Here is a 19,957-nt window from a genome sequence, read left to right as displayed (position 1 = left end):
GTTCAGATGGGCTGTCAGACTAATGTTCTTTTCAGTTTGGCAAAGACTTTCATAGACTTATATGGACTGTTAAAAGCAGAAGGGACCCTAGAGAGGCCCATTTTACATGAATGAAAACTGAGGCTGAGGAGCAGAACCAGGTGAGCCAGAGGCAGAGGCAATATGCACAGGGAGACACCTGCGTCTATTCACGTGAGGCTTGACAAATAGTGGGCAGCTGTGTAGAAATTGCTGCTGTTGTGTGTTAGTTGCTCGGTCGTGTCCAACTCTTGCAACCTCATGGACTGTAGCCCACCAGGCTCCTCTGTCCATGGGATTTCCCAGGCAAGGATACTTGAGTGGGTTGCCATTTCCTTTTCCAGGGGATCTTCCCGACCTAGGGATCGAATCTGTGTCTTCTGCACTGGCAGGGGGACTTTTTTACCCCTTAGCCACCAGGCAAAACCTGCGTAGAAATATGACAGGGGATATCTGGCATGCCAGTTTGTTAGGATTCTTCTTTGCGTCCCTTTTTATTCAGAGATAAGGATTCTCCTTTCCTCTGGGTAGAGAGAGGGCACCCCTTATTGAGGGTTTTATGGGAGAATCTTTCAGGGAAGAAGGGTTAGGGAAGGAGGTCAGAATGACCTTCCTGCTTCCGGTATTTTCTCAAATCCTTCAGCTTAAAATATTCAATATGCCAAGGTGCCATAGTTGGGAGCAGTATGTCCTGAACCCCACCTGGGGACAATTTTTAAGAAAAGGAAATAAATAAGCAACAAGGGTATATTTTTATAAAATATAGGGAAATATAGCCACATTTTCTAAGAACTTTAGTTCTTTATTTATAGCCACCCCACATGGCTTGTGGGATTTTAGTCCTTCAGTCAGGGATTGGACCAGGGCCTTCTGAGTGACTGTTCAGAGTCCTAACCACTGGACCACCAGGGAACTCCCTGTAATAACTTTTAAAAAGCGATTTACTTATTTGAGTGCACTGAGTGTTAGCTGCGGTGTGTGGGATCTAGTTCCCTGACCGGGGATCGAGCCTGGGCCCCCTGCATTGGGAGTGCAGTCTTAGCCACTGGACCACCAAGGAAGTTCCCCCCATAGTAACTTTAAATGGAGTATCAGTTCAGTCCGGTTGCTCAGTCGTGTCTGACTCCTTGCGACCCCATGAACTGCAGCATGCCAGGCCTCCCTGTCCATCACCAACTCCCGCAGTCCACTCAAACCCATGTCCACTGAATCGGTGATGCCATCCAACCATCTCATCCTTTGCCGTCCCCTTCTCCTCCTGCCCTCAATCTTTCCCAGCACCAGGGTCTTTTCCAATGAGTCAGCTCTTTGGATCAGGTGGCCAAAGTATTGGAGTTTCAGCTTCAACATCAGTCCTTCCAATGAACACCCAGGACTGAGCTCCTTTAGAATGGACTGGTTGGATCTCCTTGCAGTCCAAGGGACTCTCAAGAGTCTTCTTCAACACCACAGTTCAAAAGCATCAATTCTTCAGCGCTCAGCCTTCTTTATAGTCCAACTCTCACATCCATACCTACATACATAAATATTGAACCCACATACCTATGATCCTTTTTTTTTTTTGATCCTTTTTAAAAATTATATTTATTTATGTTTGGCTGCTCGGGGTCTTCCCTGCTGCCCACGGGCTTTCTCTAGTTGTGGTGCGTGGGCTTCTCATGGTGGTGGCTGCTCTCGTTGCAGAGCACAGGCTCTAGGGCATGCAGGCTTCAGGAGTTGCCGCGCACAGGCTCTAGAATGCAAGTTCAGTAGTTGTGGTGCATGGCCTTAGCTCTCCCATGGCATGATCTTAGTTCCTCCACCAGGAACTGAACTCATGTCCTCTGCACTGGCAGGTGAATTCTTAACCACTGGACCACCAGGGAAGTCCAGAAGTCCCTATGATCATTTAATCTATGACAAAGGAGGCAAGAATATAAAATGGAGAAAAGACAGTCTCTTCCACAAGCAGTGCTGGGAAAACTGGACTGTGACACTTTAAATAATGAGGTTAGAACGTTTCCTCGCATCATATACGAAAAAACCCTTAAAACAGGTTTAAAGACCAAAATGAAAGACCTGAAACCACACAACTCCTAGAAGAGAACATGGGTGGAACGCTCTTTGACATAAATCGTAGCAACATTTTCTTGGATCAGTCTCCAAAGGCACAAGAAGTAAAAGCAAATGTAAACAAATGGTAGTTAATTAAACTTAAAAGCTTTTGCAGAGCAAAGGAAACCACCAACAAAATGAAAATGCAACCTAGAGAATGGAAGAGAGTATTTGCAAATAATGTGACTGACAAGGGGTTAATATCCAAAATATGATCAACAACTCCAACAACTCAATATCAAAATACACAAACGACCCAATCAAAAAATGAGCAGAAGAGTCGAATAGATATGTTTTCCAAAGAAGACATATAGATGGTCAACAGGCACAGGAAAAGATGCTCAGGGAATTCTCTGGCAGTCCAATGGTTAGGACTGCCAAGGGCCCGGGTTAAATCCCTGGTCAGGGGAACTAAGATCCTGTAAGTCATGCCCTGGCAGCCAAAAGAGAAAAGGCAAAGAAAGAGAAGAAATGAAGGGTAACATTTCTAACAGAGACAGGCAAGTCAAAACCACAATGAGGTATCACCTCGTGCATGTTAGGATGGCTATCATCAAAAAGAACATAGACAACAAAAGTTGGTGAGCTCGTGGAGGAGGGGATCCTCATACACGTCGGTGGAGAATGTAAATTGGTGCAGCAACTGCGAAGAACAGTGTGGAGGTTCCATAAAGAATTAAAAACAGAGCTACCATATGATCCAGTAATCCCACTCCTGGGCATGTTGTTGTTTTTCCGTTGCTCAGCCATATCCGACTCTTTGCAACCCCATGGATTGCAGCACGTCAGGCTTCCCTGTCATCAACTCCCGGAGCTTGCTCAAACTCATGTCCATGGAGACGGTGATGGCCATCCAACCATCTCATCCTCTGTTGTCCCCTTCTCCTCCCACCTTCAGTCTTTGCCAGCATCAGGGTCTTTTCCAATGAGTCAGCTCTTCGCATCAGATGGCCAAAGTATTGGAGTTTCAGCTTCAGCATCAGTCCTTCCAGTGAACACCAGGACTGATCTCCTTTAGAATGGACTGGTTGGATGCCCTTGTATTCCAGGGGACTCTCAAGAGTCTTCTCCAACACCACAGTTCAAAAGCATTAATTCTTCTGTGCTCAGCTTTCTTTATAGTCCAACTCTCACATCCATACATGACCACTGGAAAAACCATAGCTTTTACTAGATGGACCTTTGTTGGCAATGTCTCTGCCTTTTAATATGCTGTCTAGGATGGTCATAGCTTTCCTTCCAAAGAACAAGTGTCTTTTAATTTCATGGCTGCAGTCACCATCTGCAGTGATTTTGGAGCCCAGAAAAATAAAGTCAGCCACTGTTTCCCCATCTATTTCCCATGAAGTGATGGGACCAGATGCCATGATCTTAGTTTTCTGAATGTTGAGCTTTAAGCCAACTTTTTCACTCTCCTCTTTCACTTTCATCAAGAGGCTCTTAGTTCTTCACTTTCTGCCATAAGGGTGGTGTCATCTGCATATCTGAAGTTATCGATATTTCTCTTGGCAATCTTGATTCCAGCTTGTGCTTCTTCCAGCCCAGCATTTCTCATGATGTACTCTGCATAGAAGTTAAATAAACAGGGTGACAATACACAGCCTTGAGTTCACCTTTAATGCTGCTTTATTCCTTACCTTCTCTCCCAAGCACAACACTATGATGGAGCTTTTGTTTAGTCTTTGCTGCATTTAGGATGAATGAAGCATGGAGCCCCAAAAAACCGATTTGGGGAAAACCTGTTCTAGGCCAGTTTCCAGGATATATCCAGCCCCAACCTCTGTCCTCCCACAGAAGGGGGCTGAGATATCCCACTGTATGTATACACTACACATTGCTTATCCAATCATGTATCAGTGGACGCTTGGGTTGCTTTCTCAAACATAACTTTATTAAACGCTTTAAAACAGTTGCCATTTTAGACGGAAACCTCTTTAAAAGTTCATGTGTCCCAGCTCTACTATACGAGAAAGAAGTTGGGTATGGAGAGGAAATCTCTAGACCTTTAGGCTTCGACTTAAGAATCAGAAGTCTTGTAGAGCCTTTCTTAGCTTTGAGCTAAGAACCAGAAGTTCCAAATCCAAGTCCTAGTTTTGCTATCAAGGCAATTTAGCCTTCTAGGCCTCAGTTTCCTCACTTGTAAAGTGAGTGATGGTATAAGTAATCATATCTTAATCCATGTGCTCATATTTTATTCCATACACATACCCATTATGTGCTAGTGAAGTTGCTCAGTCGTGTCTGACTCTTTGCAACCCCATGGACTGTAGCCTGCCAAGGCTCCTCCGTCCATGGGATTTTCCAAGCAAGAATACTGGAGTGGGTTGCCATTTCCTTCTCCACATAATGTGCTAGGCAGCATAATTCTTTTTTTTTTTTTTACTTTGCCTGCACCAGGCTTAAGTTGCAGCACTTGGGATCGTCCATCTTTTTTGAGGCAAGATCTTTCGTTGAGGTATGCAGGATCTCGTTCCCTGACCAGGGATCAAACCCTGGCCCCCTGCACTGGGAGTGCAAAGTCTTAGCCACTGGGCTACTGGGGAAGTCCTATGAGTATACAGTTTCAATTCAGAATGAAGTCCTGTCCTTATCACTTACTTGACCCTCCCACAGCCCTCCTTCTCTGAATCTGTTCCTTTATCTGCCAAATGGGCTCAAAGAATCAAAATGAGGTCCTGGGTGACTTGCAAGTGTGTACAGATGTGAGCCACTATCATGATCATCCTGAGGCTAGTTCAGTGTCTGCTGTGGAGCTCTATTTGCAAAGGGGAGGGGGTGGTCTGAGCCAAAGAGATGTGACATCACCCTTTTGCAGTCACACAGGAGAGACAGGACTGTATGTGGGACAAAGAGACTGAGTATGGGAAGAGCACACGGAATTTAAGATTTTTCAGGGCAAGGATCTGAGCTGGAGGCAGACTAGATGTTGAGGGGATGGGGGTAAAGGTAAGATAGCTATCAAGATGTGCTAAAGTGAGGGGCCCTTGGTGGTGATGTAGCCTTGGGGGGCTGAGCTTTCCTGAGGGCTGGGATGGAAGGCAAAGTCTCCCCACCCTCTTCTCCCTCGGTCTCCCCCTGGCTGCTTCCCTTCCCAAATTCCCCCAGGGCTCTGGCCTTTTTACAGGCACTTTTACAGTTGCTGGTGAGAATTGATTTCTCTTCTAGTGTTGCTGGCACAGGGTTTTCTGGCTTTCACATGCAGGAACATGTGCAGGAATCCTCACGCAGGGGAGGCCCTCTCCAGTATGTCCCAATACATCTACTTACATTCCAGAAACATCAGGCAATCATCTAGTTCCAGTCCTACAGGTTTTTTCCCCCCCTTTTCAACACTCATGCCTCAAATAATATCTTTGAGATCATTTTGGGGTGCATTCAAAAGGAACACACTCAGAAAGCTGGATGACTCACTCTCATTCACTCACTCATTAAACATCCAGAGAGCCCCTCCTTTGGGCCAAGTTTTGTGCTAGGCTAGGGTTTCCCTGGGATTCCCAGGTGGCACAATGGTAAAGAATCTGCCTGCCAATGCAGGAGCCGCAAGAGACTCGAGTTGGATTCCTGGATCAGGAAGAGTCTCTGGAGAAGGAAATGACGATCCACTCCAGTATTCTTGCCTGGGAAATCCCATGGACAGAGGATACTGGGGGGCTACCGTCCACGGGGTCACAGAGTCGGACACGACTGAATGACTGAGCACACACACGTGTGGAGTTACCCAGGAAACATATCACAGGGGAAATGGTCACCTCAGGCTCCAAGAGATCAGGCAAGAGCTAAGGCTTGAAAGAGAAGTAGAAATTAACAAGGTAAAGAGCCTTGTAATGGGAGTGAGAAAAAAATCATTTCAGACAGAAAGAATAGCACGGGCAAACGCTCTGTGGTTTGGGGGAGCGCAGGCTTGAGAAGGACCAGAGTGACTGGAGTTCAGAAAAGAAGAGGCCGGAGAAGGAGAAGTAGGGGCCAGGCCAGGCAAGGTTTCATAAGTCAAGGCAGACACTTGTTAAACAGCAATGGGAAACCACTGAAGTGTGTTAAACAAGACACGGGCTTTCTCAGTGCGATGTGCCAGGCTGAAGACTTCTTCCCCAAATGCCAACATTCTGAGAGCACTCCAGACTGGCTGCAGTGGTCCAAAAGGATCCTCAAGATGGTCTAAAATCGCCCTCTCCTGGGGGACTTTGCTGATGGTCCAGTGGTTAAGCTGCTGCCCTGCCAAGGCCGGGGGGCACAGGTTCACTCCACGGTCAAGGGGCTGGGGTGGATCCCACATGCCATGCGGCACAGCCCAAAGATTAATAGTCTCTGTCCATGCTGCTCTGTGTGCCTCCCTTGTACAGGCCCTTGAGTCCTGGTGTTGGCTATATCACCAGTGCTCAGGTGCCCAGTTGTATCCCACTCTTTGAGACCCCATGGATGGTATGCAATATAGCCTACAAGTCTTCTCTGTCCATGGGATTCTCCAAGCCAGAATACTGAAGTGGGTAGCCATTCCCTTCTCCGGGGAATTTTCTTGACCCACGGATCAAACCCACATTTCTTAAGTCTCTTATCTGGGCAGATGGATTCTTTACCTCTAGCGCCACCTGGGAAGCCCAGCTATATCACAAAATAGGCCCCAAAGCAGAATGATTTCTGTGGTATCTCTGGAAACTTTGGGAACTTTAGGGCCAAAGCAGGGGCCAGGCAGAGCCTGGATTTGGAGCGGCTGAGACTGGGTCTCATGCATCTTTGCATCCCTCACTGAAGAGTTAAAGGATTATTAAAGGATTATTTTCAAAAAAGGGTAAAATCATAATGGGCATCTAGGTATAAAATGAACACGTTAGAGATTTCATTTAACTCATTATCAGTGAAGGCACTGGTAAGATGTTACAACTAGTTTAAAGGAGAATCCAAAGGACACATTTATTGATCAGGAATATTGACATAAATGCCCAAATGGAAGACAAACCAGCTTCTTCCGCAGGACAGGAGTAAAGTCCATGGAGTGTTGGCCAGACAGAACTTGCATGTGTCAACCATAGACCAGAACTATTTCACTTTGCTCTCAGTTCTCTACTATTTACAGACCTATAAAGTAGTTCAAAGGCAATAAAAAGCTAGAATTTCCAGCTAGACAGCATGGAAAGCTGTGCACCAGACCAGCGTCAGCTTTTACTGTTAATGGCCAGGTAGTAAATATTTTAGACTTTGTGGGCCATATGGTCTTGTTTCAACTATTCAATTCTGTTCTTCAGGTGTGAAAATAGCTGTAGATAAGACCCCAATAAGCCTGCTGTGTTCCAATAAAACCCAACTCAGGGCAGTAAAATTGGGATAGCATGTAGTTTTCACATGTCACAAAATATTCTTTTAATTTTTTTCAACCCTTTGAAAATGTAAAATCCACTCAAGGGATATGAAAGCAGGTGCTTATTGGATTTGCTCAATATGTAATATTTTGCCAATGCTTGCTCTAGACAAAGCTGTTTTCTACTGAAGCATGTTTTTCTCTATAGTCTCTCAATTTGGTAGGCAGAATAATGCCCCCCTCCATATATGTGCATATTCTAATCCCTGGAACCTGTGAACAGGTATATTGTGTAACAGCAGAGGGGAATTAAAGTTGTTAATCAGATGATTCTGAGATGAGAAGGCTACCCTGGATTATGTGGGTGAGTCCAGTGTAATCCCAAGTGTTCTTTTTTCTTTTGAAAAAGCATTTTTATTTATTTGGTTGCCCCAGGTCTTAGTTGCTACATGTGGAATCTTTAGTTTCAGTTTATGGAAAACAGTTCCCCGACAAGGAATCAAACTTGGGCCGTCTACATTGGGAGCTCAGAGTCTGAGCTACTGGACAACTACGGAAGTCCCCATATTAAACATGGAAGAAGGAGGCCAGAGTCAGAACACAGAGCTGGCATCATGAGAAAGACTCGACAGCCATTGCTGGCTTTGAAGATGGAAGAGGACCATGAGCCAAGGAATGCAGGCAGACTCTGGAACCTGGAAAAGGCAAGGAAATGACTTTTCCTCCAGAGCCTCCAGAAGGAACACAGTCCTACTGACAACTTGATTTTAGCCCCATGAGACCCATTTTGGAGCTTCTGACTTCCAGAACTGTAGGGTAATACATCTATATTGTTTTAAGATACCAAGTTTGTGATAATTTGTTACAGCAGCAATAGGAAACTTATATACCTCCTTTAATAAAAAATATAATTTCAAAGAAAGATTATTCTTGATCACAGAATAAAATTGGTCTCATTCAGTTTGGCTTGATTATGTACACAGGTGCAGCGAGAATGCTCTTTTACCAGATCTTATCAATTTGTTTCAAATTTTCAAAAGGAATCTCAGATTGGGCTTTAAATTTAGGTAAATTCCCCTCTTCTTGAGTCCTCAAATATCTAAGAGTTTGGGATTTGCCAGGAAGTAAACTTACTGATTCACCTATAAGGTTGGGAACGCTCTTTGTTGGGTGCCAGGTCACCTTTACTGGGAGAGCCGTGGAAGCATTAACTTCTATTTCTTTAAAAGTGTTAGTCATATCACAAGTGGTAACTAGGGGCTTCCCTGGTGGGCCAGTGGTTAGGATTCCGTGCTTCCAATGCAGGGGGCACAGGTTTGATCCCTGGTTGTGGGGAACTAAGATTCCACACGGTGTGGCATGGCCAAAGAGGAGGGGGAGAGAAAGCAGTGACGTCAAAAGCCTGCAACTAAAGACTATTCTTTAACATGGTAACAGTTTGAGGTAAGCATCACAGTCCTTTTTTACTGGGAGGGGAAAGGAAAGACTCTGAGATGGTCCTTCTTGGCTGAATACATAAACTCTTGCCTGATGACTGATCACTGATTGTTGAACCTTCAGAGAAGCATCAGAGTAAAGCAAAATCTAGCTGTAGGTGCCCTCATAGTGAAAAAGATCACACTTCTGTTTGTTCTAAGAGTGTAAAAAAATCAATCACTTTCTTCTTTAAATTGCAAGTTTATGGAAAAATGAAATTGAGTAGGCCTAGGATCCATGAATAAATTTCTGAACCCCCCTTTTCTGAAGATGATTTTTCATAATCTACAGAATAACTTCTGAATTTTTAGGTAAATACATTTGTACCTAATACTGTATGTGCATTTTGAAAGAGAAATTGTTCACAGCTTTCATCCAATACTGAGAAGAGACGTATCCTCAAAGAGATTAAGAACAGCTAAACTAAATGGTTTTAAGGCTCTTTCCAACACTGACGTTCGGACTTTATGATCAGCCATCACTACTCCCATCACGTCCATAGGCTGCCCTTACCCACAGCTATAGGGCAGAAATGACTCTTTAGTTCAAGCAACATTTTTCTCTTTCTTCTTTAGAATAAGGACACACCCATCCTCACCTGCTGGACTGAAACTGCTCTGATCACTGCTGGTGACTGCTATTTTCCTTGCTATTTTAACACATTTCAGTGTATAGGGTATTCTTGTCACTGTAAATTTTCCAAAGTGGTTTTCCTTACCTAATTATTTCTACCTTCCAGTAACCTAAATTCTACCTTTTCAATTAGGACCCATTTCCTCTTAAGAAATCCTGCTTGAAGACTATACGGTTCATGTAAAATTGTTTTCAAGGCAAATGGCTGGTCAGAAGTCTGGGATAGTTTGAGCAGTAAAATAAAGCATGGTAGTAATGGATTATAAACCATAGAATAAAATAAGAATCCATGAGTCCATACTGATAAATGAATAGAGAAGGAAAACTTCTTCCTTATAGTAGCCTACCTATAGACTTCCTTCCTATAAGGAAGTAGACTTCTGTCCTTTCCATAAGAAGTCGACTTCCTCCCTTCCTATAAGTCTTCCTTATAGCAGACTATATACGCTATATTCTTTATATGCTAAAACTAGTGGGTGAAAGTTCAATGAGGAACTGCGTCTCAGTGAATATCCCCACAAATGACTTATTAATTTCAAAGTGGAAAATGGTAACTTTACAAGGGAGGAATCCAGCAGACAGCATCTTAACCGAGTGATTGAAGCCAACAGCAATGTTGAGACAAACTCACAAACATGCCTCCTGATATGATGCATGAAAGACATGAGATCACTTATGTGGTACTTCTGCTAAATAGGCACGTACTGCCCGAACCCAATCATAAGGAAACATTAAGACCATCCCAAGCTGAGGAACACACTACAAAAGCAACTGGCTTGTACTCTTCAAAAACTCCACAAAGAAAGGTTGAAGAACAATTTCAGCTTAAAAGAGTCTAATAACTAAATGCAACACGTGGCGGTGGCTTGAATCCAAGATTGGGGGGAAATAGCTATAGGACATTATTGGAATGGCCGATGAAATCTGGAAATGGGCTGTGGATTAAATAACAGTATTCTATCAATGTTCAACTTTTATTTTTTTGGATGCACTGCATGGCATGTGTGATCTTAGTTTCCTGACCGGGGATCAAACATGTACTCCCAGCATTGGAAGCTGAGAGTCTTAACCACCCAGACTGCCAGGGAAGTCCCAATGTTCAACTTCTTGACTTCTACAATTTTACAGCAAATGTCTGCTCTCAAAATATATACATGAAATAGTTATGGTTATACAGATACAACGTCTACAACTTACTCTTCTAAAATTTATTTAATCGAAGGATAATTACTTTACAGTATTGTGACAATTTACTCTTTAAAATATGCCAGCAAATTTGGAAAACTCAGCAGTGGCCACAGGACTGGAAAAGGTCAGTTTTCATTCCAATCCCAAAGAAAGGCAATGCCGAAGAATGCTCAAACTACCACACAATTGCACTCATCTCACACGCTAGTAAAGTAATGCTTAAAATTCTCTAAGCCAGGCTTCAGCAATACGTGAACCATAAACTTCCAGATGTTCAAACTGGTTTTAGAAAAGGCAGAGGAACCAGAGATCAAATTGCCAACATCCGCTGGATCATCGAAAAAGCAAGAGAGTTCCAGAAAAACAACTATTTCTGCTTTATTGACTATGTCAAAGCCTTTGACTGCGTGGATCACAATGAACTGTGGAAAATTCTGAAAGAGATGGGAATACCAGACCACCTGATCTGCCTCTTGAGAAATCTGTATGCAGGTCAGGAAGCAATAGTTAGAACTGGACATGGAACAACAGACTGGTTCCAAATAGGAAAAGGAGTACGTCAAGGCTGTATACTGTCACCCTGCTTATTTAACTTATATGCAGAGTACATCATGAGAAACGCTGGGCTGGAAGAAGCACAAGCTGGAATCAACATTGCCAGGAGAAATATCGATAACCTCAGATATGCAGATGACACCACCCTTATGGCAGAAAATGAAGAACTAAGAGCCTCTTGATGAAAGTGAAAGAGGAGAGTGAAAAAGTTGGCTTAAAGCTCAACATTCAGACAACGAAGATCATGGCATCTGGTCCCATCACTTCATGGGAAATAGATAGGGAAACAGTGGAAACAGTGTCAGACTTTATTTTTCTGGGCTCCAAAATCACTGCAGATTTTGGTGGCTGGTGATTGCAGCCATGAAATTAAAAGATGCTTACTCCTTGGAAGGAAAGTTATGATCAACCTAGACAGCATATTAAAAAGCAGAGACATTACTTTGCCAACAAAGGTCCGTCTAGTCAAGGCTATGGTTTTTCCAGTGGTCATGTATGGATGTGAGAGTTGGACTATAAAGAAAGCTGAGCGCAGAATTGATGCTTTTGAACTGTGGTGTTGGAGAAGACTCTTGAGAGTCCCTTGGACTGTAAGGAGATCCAACCAGTCCATCCTAAAGGAGATCAGTCCTCAGTTCATCGGAAAGACTGATGTTGAGGCTGAAACTCCAATACTTTGACCACCTGATGCAGAGAGCTGAATCATTGGAAAAGACCCTGATGCTGGGAAAGATTGAGGGCAGGAGGAGAAGAGAATGACTCAATGGACATGGGTTTGGGTGGACTCCAGGAGTTGGTGATGGACAGAGAGGCCTAGCATGCTGTGGTTCATGGGGTCGCAAAGAGCTGGACACGACTGAGCGACTGAACTCTAAAATAAAAAGCTTTTCATTTTATATTGGAATATGTAGCTGGTTAACAATGTTGTGATGGTATCAGGTGGACAGGAAAGGGATTTAGCCATCCATATATGTGTATCCCTTCTCTCCAAAATTCCCCTCCCATCCAGGCCGTTGCATAACATTCAATATACTCTGAAGTTTTAGAAACCACACATTCAGAGAGAGGGAAAGATAAAGCAAATGAGATAAAATGTAAACAAGTGATAAATTTGGATAAGGCTACAAGGAGTTCCTTGTACTAACTTGAAATTTTTCTGTAAGTTCAAAATTATATGAAAATAAACTATAACAAGCAGAGTTGACCAGAAACCTTTTATTTCACTGCCCAGTGCTAAAAATATCCCTAGGATTTAAGGCCACTTTCTTGGCTTGGTAAACACCTCTAAGCAACATAACTGGAACTCTATGAAATAATTCAGAGGTTCTTCAAGATCCTAAATCTTCAATAGCCATTTATCATCATTGCTGAGAAAAAAACTAATTTTCCATGTAATCAAAATTTATTCAAGTCAGGTAAAAATAAATGTCTATCTTTCAGCATATATGTGGGAACCTTTGTGCCAGACACATTCTAGATGTTCAGTGGGCCAGAGACCAAGGTCCCTGCCTTCAGGAAGCTTATGGTCTAGCAGGAGACAGACAATAAGCAATGTTCATAATTAAGAAGTAAATGATATCTTATGCGTTAAGTGGTGATAAGTGCGGTAGAAAGAGTAGACAGGGCATGGGGGATCAGAAGCGCAAAGGCAGAGTGAATCAGGCCAGGCTGCCATGTTAAATACCATCACTTGTGTTAGAGTTTGAGCCAGCTCCAGGAGTTGGGGATGGACAGGGAAGCCTGGTGTACTGCAGTCCACGGGGTGGCAGAGTCAGAGATGACTGAGCAACTGAACTGAACTGAACTTGTGTTAGTTGCTTAGTTGTGTCCGACTCTTTGTGACCCTATGGACCCCATCGGCCTCCTTTGTCCATAGGCTCCTCCAGACAAGAATACTGACGTGGGTTGCCATGCCCTCCTCCAGGGGATCTTCTCAACCCAGGAAGGGAACCCCTGTCTCTTAGGTCTCCTGCATTGGAAGGTGGGTTCTTCCCACCTGGGAAACCCATAAATAGTGTTAGAAACGGCCTTATTGTGGAGAAGCACAGGCTTGATAGAGACAAGTTTGCAGGCATCTGTGGAAAGAGCAAGTCAGGAAGGAACAGTGAATGCACAGAGTCCTCACCACTGGACCACCAGGGAATTCCCATTTTGTTTTTGCTTTTTGGCACAAGCTGCTTGTTTTCAAGGAACAGAAACAACCCGTGGCTGTAGTGGAGTAAGAAAGTTCTATTTCTGCTGAAAATTCTCTTCTGACTTTCCATTTCTCTCAAACATTCTTGCAACCCCCTTAAAGTGCCTATGGACTTCACACTTCTTATCTTTCTGATTTCATCTCCTACTTTAAGTTCACAAACATCTTTGGGACTTCCCTGGCAGTCCAGTGGTTAAGACTCTGCACTTTCATTGCAGGGGGTGAGGGTTCAGTCCCTGGTCAGGGACTAAGATCCTGTATACTTCGGGATATGGACAAAAAAAGGGTCTGAGTTCATAAAATGTTTTTGTTTTAAACTATTAATATATTAGAATAAAACTGTCTTCTTAAAAATGCATTATCTTTTGAAATGCAAGCCTCACCTTTTTTGGACTGTAGGTTAATAATTATACTGTATTGTAATAGCACAAGTCACAGGTTATCCTGAGTATTGCATGTAGATTAAAACGTTAAGGTGTGTCAAAGTGTAACATGTGGATGTGTGAGTCACGTAAAAGAAAGGCACAGGAAGTCCAAAACTGTGTGTGCAGACATCCCCCCCGCTGCTGGTCCCTCAAGTACAGGGTTTTCCCCAAAATGTGCCTGCATCCTCTGCTTCAGAGAATCAAACAATTTCCGGTTATTGCCAAGCTCCCTCCTAACTCTAGACTGACACCCCATTTTCCAGAAGAGACAACTGGAGCTCACAGTAGACAACCTACCTAAGGGACACATACCAGGGAAAACTGGGAGTCTATCTAAGCTACCTGAAGCGACCTTCTCACAACCCACCACTTACCCAGAAGCAGCCCCAAGGACAAACGCACAGAAGCTCCCTCTTCTAAGAATAAAACAGGTCGCCCTATTATTCCCCAGGGACAATTATGGCGTGTTTCAGGTTGTGTCACTGATTGCTTGCTGCCATTTTGCAACTCCAAATAACTTTAGGTTCCCATAGCAACACATTCTTGCTCTGGAAACTGACATTGTTCCCTAATCCATGTGGGAAGGAACAAGAAGCTTCTCCCAGAAAACACAGCAGGTGGGAGAAGCCACGTCATGGGGGTGTGAAGGGTGGGGATTGTTACTAAGGACTTTGTCCAGCCAGACAATGAACCTAACACGGTCACCACTGAATGACTAACCAATCCTTGACCATTCTCCATGGGGCCCAGGGAGAGATGTCTGCCAAGAAAGTATCTATTTCATATTGCAAGAAATGTTACAATGCTTGGCAGGACCAAGGCAAAAAATTAAGAACCTAAGCTCCATCAAGGAAAAAAAAAAAAAAAACTTCCACTAAACTTCATTAAAAGTACACAGCATTTTTCATAGAAAAGCTGTTGCAAACCCGGAAGATTCATGTTGGCAGATAAACTGAAAGGTCTATCACACACAGAATTATTTGGGAGGTTGTTTACTGATGTCTGCAACTTTGAAATGGATCACAGAAATAAGATGGATCAATGGAGGAATGGACAGATACGTACTAAAGCGAGCATAGTAAAATAATTGTAGAAGCCTAGTGGTTGGTATAGGCGTAGTCACTGTAAAGTCTTTCAACTTTTCCCTACGTTTGAAATTTTCATAATAAAATGTTGGATTAAACTTAAATGCGTATCATGAGACCAGCAAAGAAAAAAAAAAAAAGTGTGAGAGAAAAGATGGTTGGGAAAAGAGAAAAAGATAAAAAAGGAAAAGAATCTTCAGTGTTCTTCCTAAGCTGATTCCCTTTCTCATTTCTGTCCTTGCGTTTATTGAGGCAGATTTTGGTTAAATTGGGCTGAAATTATTGAAATATATCTTGGTGTTAAAAGAAACCAAAGGATTTTTTTTTTTTGAGTGTACTGCACAGCATGTGGGATCTCAGTTCCCTGATTAGGGGATTGAACCTGCACCCCCTGCATAAGCAGCACAGAGTCGTAACCGCTGGATTGCCAGGGAAGTCCCAGGAACCCAAACGAATTTTTGAAAAACATCAATTCACTAATGTCTTTTGATGTTTTGAAATTGGCTGCTGTTATTCTGAGATGTTTATGCAAAATAAAATAAGTGTGGGGTAGAATTAAACAAGTGTTTTTTTTTTTAAGCCAGTAAGCCCAATATCCCCAAAAGAGAAGCTAAAGCTGACAGCTTTTGAATGTAGGGTTTATTACTCAAGTCCTAAGGGCTAGTGGAATATACAATGGAAAAACTTCAAGGCTCATGCTCATTCCTTTATACACAGAGTTCAAAACAGTGACTGTCAAGGTAAAAACCAAACTTAGTCTTTGATATTTAAAGAAAATTTTCTGTGAGCTGTTTCATAAACATGCTCTACTCATAAAAGGATGTAGACGAAGACCTATTACCTGTGAAAGTAGTGCCACCTAGTGGACAGAGCTGAGACTAGTGTAACAATGTCTTTCTTACCAACTAGTTTTCTTCTTTAGGGAAAGATTGTTTAGTCACCAAGTCATCTCCAATTCTTTTGATCCCATGGATTGCAGCCTGCCAGACTCCTCTGCCCATGAGATTTTTCAGGCAAGAATATTGGAGCGGTCTGCCATTTCCTTCTCCAGGATATCTTCCTGACCCAGGGATTGAACCCGTGTCTCCTGCATTGGCAGGTTGATTCTTTACCACTGCGCCACCAGGGAAGCCCAAGATTGCCTACTAGTTCTTTATTTTTTCCATTATTCCTAATTGCTCAACAAATTACATATAGAATTTGGTATAAAAAGAACCTCTGGAATACGAGAAAGAACACAGGACGTTGAACCAGAATGATGTGTTCCTGTATTTCTATTTCTTTATATTCCTGTTTCCAGCGTTAGTTTTGAATATAATTTCTCACAAGGATTTGCTCATTAATTATAAAATGGCCCACAAAATGGTATTTATATGATGGATTGTGGTATTAGCTAATGGGAGGTGATCATCTTTTCACAATGTATTAGTGTATCCAATCAAGACACTGCACACCTTACATTTACACAATGTTATATGTCAATTGTATCTCAAAACAGCTGGGGGCCAGAAGGTGGGGGAATGGGAAGAAGCCCAGAGATCCAACTGCCTTCCGTGTGGTGTGCTCACTCAGTCGCGTCCGACTCTGCGACCCCACGAGCTGGTGCCATTTAATACTCCAGGGGATCTTCCCAACCCAGAGCTGGAACCTGGCTCTCCTGCATTGATAGGCAGATTCTTTACCACTGCGCCACCTGGGAAGCCCATATACATCTTCATATACTTAAGATGATTGCAGTCACCTTGGTCATGCCATGCAAAACCCCACCTTTAAACAATTCCTTTCTGAGGGTCTGGAAAATTCTCATTTTCTAATTAAGACTGGCCACGGGTAGAATAATACTTCACATGAAAAGGCCTGGGTTCTGCTATCAAGTTACTGTGTGGTTTGGGGAAATCACTCCCTTTGAATCCACTGTTTAAAAAGATACTTGTTTATGATTTACTTATTGGGCTGGCACATGGGATCTTCGCTCTTCATTGCAGCATGCGCGATCTTATATTTGCAGCATGTGGGATCAAGTTCCCTGACCAGCAATCAAACTTGGGCCCCTTGCATTCAGAACATGGGAGTCTTAACCAGTGGACCACCAGGGAAGGCCGAGTCTGCTTTATTTAGATGTCTTTTGCCCACCCTACTTCAGAGTTAATGGATCTTAAATCTGATGTCTTCTTTGTAACATCCATGTCTGGAATTAGCAGCCAAGGCCTAGAATGACTCTCCTCCCTTCTTCCCTGAGCAGAGAGGGAGCGTCTGCTTCCCTGTTTCAACTGCCTTTAGGGTACAGCAGCAGCTATAGCAGGAGGGAGTTGGGGCAGGAACAATACTGTGAGGATGCTAATTATTTTGCTCAAGATTAAAGTTAATAAGTTTAGATACAGGTCTGGCTCCAAAGCCCATACCTTTTTTTTTTTTTTTAACTTTTTGATTGTGAAACATGACACCAATAACAGACAAGTGCATTAAACAAATGAGATTAGTGAGTAATTATAAAGCCAACACCCATGGAGACACCATGCAAAGCAAGAAATAGAACTCTACAAGTCTCTTGTGTTTCTTCCACAACATTCTTGTACTTGAAGCCTGGTGCATGGGTACCTCAGTTTCTCTAAGGTACAGCTTTAAGGAGTGGTAATACTGTATCACACTGTATATGTGTATGGATCTTCAGATTTACTAGGTAAAGCCTAACCATTTATCAAGTGGCTGTTCTGATGGACTCTGCCACCACCGGAATGAGAGTTCTCACGGCTTCATGTCCTTACTTGCTCTTGGCAGACACTTCCCTGCTAATGAGGTTGAGCGCTTATTGATGCTATCACAGAAATATCTTTATTTGGCCGCACTGGGTCTTAAGTCGCGGCACGTAAGATCTTCATCGGGGCACATGGGCTCAGTTGCCAAACGGCACGTGGGATCTTAGTTTCCCGACCAGGGATTGAACTGCATTGCAAGGTGGATTCTTAAATCTCTGGACAAACAAGAAAGGTCTCCCAGATATCTCCTTTAAGATGTGCTGACTCGTGACTTGCCTCTTGCCCAGTCTCGTCCAGAGTTATGCTGTGCTCCTTGTTCGGCTCTGAGCCTTCGAAGAGGTTGTAGGTGTGTCCAACCGGCAACGTGCAGAGGCAAGACAAGCACCAGAGCTTACTCTCTGCGATACTCACGAGTGCTGCATGGAGCTGGCCACAAGGCAGGGCTGAGGAAACCTGCTGCCTGACAAGTACATAATCCTTACTGGCAACCCCCAAACACAGACTTGTGAAAAGCAAAGGTCTCTTAAGTTTGGTACAGTGTTCCTCTGGAGGCAAAACCTGATCACACAAGGCTAATTAGAGCTTTTACTCATGTTTCCTGCAGAAATATTAAGTTAACTATGGTGGCTGTCCATAGACTGCTGTCAGACAACATACAATGTTAATTACTTATGTTCCAGAACAGCTTCCTAAAATCTGAAAATTCCTGAATTCTTAACACATCTGGCCACAAAGATCTCAAATACAGGATTCTGGACCTGCCATTTATTGAATCCCTGCAATATTTCTAGCACCATGGATAAGTAGATGCCTTACATACATAATAGACCTGTTGGGAAGATTAGATAAGGAAGTTACAAACCTACCTTATTTTACACAGGAGACACCAGAGGCTCAGACTGGTTAATATGCCTAGTCCACACAGCAGAGCTGAGATTCGTGTTTCTTGAAATTAGTGTATCTTACACAACACATACATGGTATATTAAAGCATAAGCGGTAACTACAGTCACTTAAAGATATCAATGAAGCACACTTAAAAGTAGTTATATTAGTGAGCCAGACTGAATGCCTGCAGCACACTCACTGGGAAACGTGATTTAGATGGATTAGTCACACTAACACAAATCAGAGCCCGAGTGCACACACACTTTTCAGAGGCGAGGACTCTGTCCAGAGAGGTCAAAGTGCACGCCCAGGGCCTCAGAGCTAGTCACTCGGGAAGAGCTGAAGGCATTCATTTTAGTCTGCTGAACTATAACCAAGCTTCCTGATACAGATACCAACAATCAACACGGCACTCCTCATGGACTTGTAAAGCAATGTGAAACTGCTATTTCTGAAAAATTCAATATTTGAAGCAAACAAGGTTAAATAACGTAGACTCACATCTCCCTTTCCACTTTGCAAGCTTGCAAAGCTCTTGCCTCCAGCCTTGGCGGGTGAGATTGACTTTCTGTCCAAGGTCCACTGCTTCATTGGGGATGACCATTTCACTCCCTCCCTCCCATCTTCTCTGGGGCCTTGGTTTCAGTCATCATCCCCTTTCATACTTTTAAAAACATTTAAAATTTTTTATTTTTGGCTGCACTGGGTCTCTGTGGCCACACAAGGGTCTTCTCTAGTCGCAGAGTGGGGACTACTCTCCAGCTGCAGAGTGCGGGCTTCTCATTGTGGTGGCTTCTCTCGTTGCGGAGCACAGGCCCTAGGGTGTGCGGGTTTCAGGAGCTGTGATGCTCAGGCTTGGCTGCCTCTTGGCATGTGGGATCTTCAGGGACTGGGAATCAAACTGGGTCCCCTGTATTAGCAGGTGGATTCTTAATCACTGGACCACCAGGGAAGGCCCCCTTTCACATTTTTAACCTTGCTTTCAATTGACCCTTCCAACCTTCCAAAGGCAGGGAGGGCCTCCTCCCTTCATTCCTCTAGTCACCCGTGTTCCTCTTTACCTTTTCAGAAGCCTCAGAGTCGTCTACCCCACGCCGTCTTCTCACCTACTTATCCTCGAAGCACTAGCAACTTACCATCCCCGTGTTCCTCTGGCATGGGACGGCCGACTTCTGGGGACACATCTCGGTCCTCTCTCTCTTCCTCTGCTCTGCTTGGTGCTGTTGACCATTCCCCTCCTTGAGGCTCCTCTCCCTTGGGCTTATTGCTGCTCCTGTTTCCCAGTGCTCTTGGAGGTTTGTCTGCAGACGTGATCTCACTTGAGCTTCACACTACATGCAGGCATATTCCAA

This window comes from Bos indicus, chromosome 2 (genome assembly GCF_029378745.1).
Source record: "Bos indicus isolate NIAB-ARS_2022 breed Sahiwal x Tharparkar chromosome 2, NIAB-ARS_B.indTharparkar_mat_pri_1.0, whole genome shotgun sequence".
NCBI lineage: Eukaryota > Metazoa > Chordata > Mammalia > Artiodactyla > Bovidae > Bos > Bos indicus.
Note: the sequence above shows the minus strand (reverse complement) of the source record.